This window comes from Dermacentor silvarum, chromosome 1 (genome assembly GCF_013339745.2).
Source record: "Dermacentor silvarum isolate Dsil-2018 chromosome 1, BIME_Dsil_1.4, whole genome shotgun sequence".
In the NCBI taxonomy this organism is placed as follows: domain Eukaryota; kingdom Metazoa; phylum Arthropoda; class Arachnida; order Ixodida; family Ixodidae; genus Dermacentor; species Dermacentor silvarum.
The window spans coordinates 38,821,441-38,828,230 of record NC_051154.1 but is presented as its reverse complement, the minus strand read 5'-3'; positions in this window follow the sequence as shown (position 1 = coordinate 38,828,230).

The window sequence follows — 6,790 nt, the reverse complement described above, 5'->3', positions numbered from 1 at the left end:
GCCGCTGGATGAAAAAAAAAAAAAAGGTGAGGCCTGCCGCGTGCATCGAAAACGGTGTGATCCGCCGCGGCGCCACACGCCGGGGTCTTTTGTCTGGCATCGGCATAGCAAATGCGTCAGGAACGCGCTTGGAACGCCGTCGCCTGTGCAAGCCGAAGCGTTCCATCCCACCTTCAGCTAGCGCCGTTCGGCACAGCCAAGCGGCCGACAATGCAACTACGGCTGTCACGTTCGCTCCCATAGCAGCGCGCCCGACGCGGCAGGCCGCACCTTTTTATTGCGATAGCAATTATATGGACACTTCAACTCCTTTGAAGTTTGTCATAATTTACAAATGTGATATGTTTTCTGCTGAGGGGAATCACAGGGAAATCAATCTCAAATATAATAGGAAGGTGTGGCTGTTGGTAACGCCGCACAGTCTATAGTTTTCCACGAAGATATAGTTAAAGATGAGCTGGAAAAAGTGAGATCTAGAGCTGATTGAGAATGGCCGCGAACAAACGTAACAACTTTTGAATTTAGACAAGAAAGGTTATTGTCAAGAGTCCATTCCCATAGGCGTTTTCCACCCAAGTCAGTTTTAAACCCCCAAGACACGTGATGAGAATTGAAGTCACCAGCGAGTATTATGTCTTTTTGCACGAAGCTAATGCGCATGCCTCCAGGAATTAAATCGGCTTGTATCCTGCACTCCTGAAAAAAGAACACAACCGGGAAATATAAATGGGGCGGACGTAACTAAAAAGCAACGGGTTCTAGCAGTCTCCCCGTGTTTTTTGGAATTAGTCAGATTTTCTTGTCTGTCTGTAACGCTACCAGACGCTGCAAGATGGTCACCTTGGCTTCTTTTTCGTTGTCTTCTCTGAACGAGCGTCAGCTACACGGGGACACGCGGAGACGCTGATTTCTCATGGCGCCGCACCGCATGTTTGGCTGTGAAGAAGTAAAGCCAAAACAAAAGGCTTCGAAAATTACTTACTAGGTTATATGTATTCTGTCCTCTCAAATCGTGTACTGGCTTCTACAAGACTATTACAAGTTTTATATGCTATAGGATTGAAAAAAATGAGAGAAAAAAACACCAATAATCGCTAACAAACGAAAAATCCGCACAACCCATCCCACTATGACTGTCTGCGGTAATGTAGTTAGCAAGCAAGCAATGTAGCGATACACTGCATCCGCCGCTGAAACGCGTCTTGTATTAGGCGTGTACTGCAGCCGGGCTCATCTCTTGTGCTTCCGATGATGATGATTACCTTTTTTTATCCCCATTAAAACGGGGTGGAAAGAAATAGTCATATAACCTTCGTGATTTTTTTTTCACATTTTACTACATCTATCGCCACCTAGCCTTTTGCCTATCTGATCTCTATCTTAATTTTCGTGGTTGAACCCTAAACAATATATAGTACCATTATACACCTGCAATGCCGCCGGTTCTACCAACCTATTGCGCGCTTTTTAAGCGAAGCTTTATAGGCTCACATGTTTCGACGGTGGTAGTGGTGGTGGTGTCAGGCTGAAAAGTGGGCCGATCCTGGTGATAGTCCAAGCTCAATGGCACATACCAGGGACAAAAAAAAGCAAGAAAGGGAGAGAGAAATAAAGAAGGACAGGAAGAGAGAGAGAGAGAAAGGAAGAAAAAAATTGCCAGCCCTTCCTTTATGTTTAAAATGTTTATGTATTATGACCGTGACATGTCGCGAACTTTACGCTACCCTGACGAAGGTCAGATACACACGACAAGCTTCGCTTACCCCCATTTTCTCAATAGGGGAAGGGCTGGCGATTTTTTTTTCACACCAATACTCTGATGCTTTCTTGCTTATCTCGAGTGCTGACTAGACAATCTTTCCATCTTGTTTTAATCGAAACGCATCTGGAAGGTGCACACTCGCTAAGTGTCTCGCTGGAGGGATATCTTTGTATTCCTTTACGATCTGCCCTAGTCGATCCCGCCCTTATTTCAGCAGCCCACACGTGCCTCATCGTGTGGCGCATTCTTGCTCAGGTATATTTTTGTCATCAGCCAGCCAGGTCGCCCTCAAATAGCGAGGCCCTGTCGTTTGCTTTATGATGCAGATTTTACTCCTGATTTCTCTCTTGCCTTTTTCGTAAATCTGCCATGGCCGTTCTTGTTTCCCTCCTTTGCATCCATCGGATTTACGGTCTCTGTTTCTCTCATTTCCTTCTTTATCACTTCTGGCTGTCTAATTACACTTTCAAATATCCTGCAATTGGTTGACAACTTTTTCACCTCTTCCTCCATTCCGTGTCACCGCGTTTAAGGTAGAGGTACTTGTGCACTTTAGCCACCCATTTACTGTTATTCATGATCAAAACTAATTCGCTCCGCGCTTCTGCGACTTCAAGATAGGCCCAAGCAATGTCAACTTGCGCTGCCTCATTTGTTGTCTTACCTTGGGTCCCCACAGCCAGTCGGTCCTCGGACCTCTGGTTAATCTCCAACCTTGACAAGATTTCTGACGTAAACCACAGAATTGCATTTGTTAACGTTAGCGCTTGTACCATTACATTTTCCAAGCGTTTCGCATCACCTCGTATTTATTGTAGCCCCAAAGTGCTTCATTATTGCTGCATTTAGCTTCCCTTTCATTATTAGATTCGCTTGGTGGACGGTTGAGTAAGTCTTTCCTTTGTTTATGTGTACACCCAGGCATTCACATTGCTTGGCTGTAGGCATGACTTGCTGCTGAATCGATATGGCGTCATTACCTATCTCTTAATAAATATTTCAATCCCCGATTCAGCTGTGCTAAAATAAAGGCCTAAATATATGTCGCTTCATCGTCACGTGGCCTGCGTTCCCAATTCTGTGTAAATCAATTGCATTGTCCGCTAGTGGTATAGTCTGCAGCATTCCTCAGCCCAGGGACCCTCCGGTGCACCCTTTGCGAACTACGGGTGTAAGATGTAAATATAACCAAATTCACTGTTTTCAAGTCTTCTTTCTATGCCCATGTCAAAAAGCGTGAATGACAATGACCACAGAGAGCATCCTATTGCTTCCGTCCTCGCAAAATTTCCACTAGTGCTCTGCATTACCGGCTTTCCCATACAGTTTGTACGTGGTAGTCCCTATATATCTCCCTCAGCAACTCCAGGAAATTGTCATCTATCCCCGGCCGCTTGAGACTATCTCATAGTAATTCCCTGTTTGTGTTGCCGTAAGTTCCCTTAATGTCTAGAAATTCTATACATAAATGTCTATTCTGAGATATTGAAATATCTATGCACTGCTTTAGTGCGAAGATATTATCTTCTAGTCAAGAATTCGACGAAAGTTCGTCTGGTCAGGTAACATGATGAGGAAGAAGATGCGGTCACTGACCAAGTCAAAGTAATACACAGAGACGTTTCGGGACCCGTACGGGTTCCTTGTTCACACTAGAGTGTGAACAAGGAACCCGTACGGGTCCCGAAACGTCTCTGTGTATTACTTTGACTTGGTCAGTGACCGCATCTTCTTCCTCATATTATCTTCTAAGCGTCGGCTTGGTCTCAATTCATTCTCTAGTACTCCATATATATCGTTTTTCTGCACCCACTGCAACAGCTCTAATTTTATCGCTGACATTACCGTTCTATATACCACTGACGTTACTGTAACGGGCCAGCACGAGATCGTTTTGTTCTTATCACATTTTTCCTCACAGATAATGTTAATCCTTCTTTCACGCCACGAAATTTGAGTTTTATTTCGTTTATTAACTTGCTCTGTGGATGCAGCTGTATGATTAGCAGTATTAGGATTCCATCTGGTCCTGCTGCTGTATTGTTAAGGACATTTGCTTGTGTGTGTGTGTGTGTTTGTGTGTGTGTTTTTCAGTGAAATATTTCACGCTTCTTTGATGCTCCATTTGGTTGCGTCTGGACAGCGCTTTGTTTTTTACCGAATGCACTCAGTTATAACGCAATCCATGTACCACGCCACGCCGTCACTTTCGAAGAGGTTACCGATCTTCATCGCTTAAAAACGGTTGCAAATTCTTGAAGCTGGTCCCGCCCTTCGCACACACTGCGCCATCTAGCTGGGCCACCGCGAAGTCCGCGCGTAACCACCGAGACGCGTAATGCGCCCGTGGGAGTGAACGGTGAGAATCGTGCCATGTACGAGGTTTGGGACATGCTTGACATTCAGGTAACGTGGTATGACGTCTGCAGCCGGGTTCCTCACTCGTGCTAGTGCGCTTTACGCGAGTATCGATGACAATGACGACGATGATGATGATGGCGACGAATTATTGCCATCCCCTTCGAAACGGGCCCTTACAAAATGTCACCTAGCCTGCTTGAGGTAATCGGGAATTGAATACATCCATAGCTGTCTAGCGTTTTGCCTATCTCTCCTTAATCATTTCGTGCTTCTTAAAACATCTATATATACGTATATACATTGTACAGTTCCGTATGGCTGTAGTAAACACTGCCCTACTAATCGTTTCAATGCTGGCCAGTTAGTGCTTCGATGATGATAATGATGATGATGATGATGATTTATTCGCATCACCCTTGAACCGGGCCCGGGAAAAATAGTCACCTAACCTGCTTGAGCTAATAAGGTATGCCATGCATGCTTGTCAGTGTAGCATGTTGCCTACGTCTCCTTAATCTTTTCTGCGTTGCTTAAAATACCTATATCAAGGCTGCCCAACTAAAAATCAGCGAGGGCTGACAGCAACATCTTTGGGAACTTGACGGGCCGCTCATAATAGGAAATTTCTCATCCGTTTGGAAAGCCGTTCTGTTTTGTGTCGTTCGCTGCCTTCCTCAACACAGACAAATAAAGGAAGGCGTGAGGGGGTCTGAGGCTAGAACTGATCGTGCCGTAAGACCGCTCTCCCGGTTCTCTTTATGTTTTGATCAGCCCCTCCACCTGAAGTTGCCCTGGACCTGCCCCTGGTCGTCAGCATGTCTTCTTATTCACGACGCCGGTCCTTGAATCAAATCGGAGACTCTTGTAAAGAGTAGTCAAAGACATAGGCGTTTCCGGAAAGAGCCGTCAACTAGAGCAGGGGCTGGTTACTCCGCACGCCTGCTTGGTCTGGTGAACACGACAGGTCGATGCAGCTCTAGCTGCAGTGTACACAGGCAGTCTTCTGGCGTCAGCGATAAAGGTGTCGCAAAATAAGTGGTCGCTCTGTTTCTCAACCCTGAATGACATGAAACGCTGTTGGAACTCTACTAGAAGGTTTTGGACAGGTTCTGAAGATTTCACACCTGTCTGAAGATTATCTTCAAATTGAAAAAAAAAAACATCTGATGCTGGTAATTATTTAAAAGGACACCATTCCCATTTAGGTTTTAAAGTTCTAAGCGTGACACGGACATAAAATGTTGAGGCGTTAGTCGTTAGAATGGACGAGAAGTGGTTGCGTCTGCATCGTAATCCTGATAGGAGTCGGGCAGGGCAGTCAGCGTCCCGAAAAATCGGCCGAGAGTTGGGGTTGATTATTATACAGGCCAACTTTGAAGTGTGTGGATAATTAGGGCTATATGAAAATGATTTAACCGTCGTTCTCCGCGTGTCTAGAGGTGCATATGAAACAATTACAAAGTTTTTTTGTAATTGCCGAACTGCCGTGGCGAGAAAATCGAAAAGGGCCATAACGTTATATTTGGAGAAACAGGGAGACGCGTTGTAGCTGATTTGTACGGAAATTTTGAACTGTATATTTCATTACCAGACATTGCAGTACATTACTTATTCAGGCGTTGGAAAGCTTTACAATCGTATTTTTCGAGCCGCTAATGGAAGACACCTTGTATACAGGCTGTTTAAGTGAACACTTCCAAAATTTTTTTAAAATTTTGTCTGCGGCAGATAGTACAATTCTAGTTCATGAGCTGGTCTAATCCAAGAGTAGGACATTACTCGCGCAAAAAATTGAAATGCATAATCAATTAATTAACACACGCTCTGAATTTCCAACAAACCTCGTATACCGCATGATAGTAAACAGAAAACGGGTACACAGTCATTATTTGGAACGACCGTAATTATAAGCTAGCATTTTCGAACTTTCTCCACACATCGTCCATAGCATGACCCTCGTTTCTACCGAATATGAAATTGGTTAGTCTTACAATTCTCCTGGCATTCTGGAAAACATCGCGTATACTGGCCGTACAACGCGTCCGAGCACTTGTTCAGGGAGGTTTCTGGAAGTCACATTATTAAATGACGGTCTTCAAACTTTGCCTACGCATCAACCGTAACATTCTCCTTCTTCCCTTGGAATGTCAACTATGTAGGCGTCTCACTTCTTTCAGAACATTAAGCAAACGTATCATGCGATTGATAAAATGTACGTTTGTAATACATTGACTTACATTTGATTGAGTAAATAATTGCAAATTAAGGCTGCATAAAACCGGCACAGTTCGAACGTTCCGTACTGATCTGACAAAGCATAATCCCCATTCTTTCTAAATATGAAATTGCTGCAACTTATGTTTCTCCCAGGGGCTCAGAAAACAACAACTTTGTAATCGTTTGTAAATAGGCAGAAAGAGAAGGTTTCTCAAAGTGAATATTTCTTTGCCCCTCCTCCCCATTTTGTGGGTGCTTGTTGCGGGGTGCTGCTGTCTTGCCAGTTACACAACTTACGCCATCTGGTATGTGCCACTGTGTATTTGCCCGAGAGAGACAGAAACAACTTTATTTAAATAAAGATCGTGCTTGGTTACTGTGGGTGGAGCCCCTCTTCCAGGGCCCCACTGGCTATTGCGGCGCGCCGGGCCTGGTCGGGGGTCGCCAATT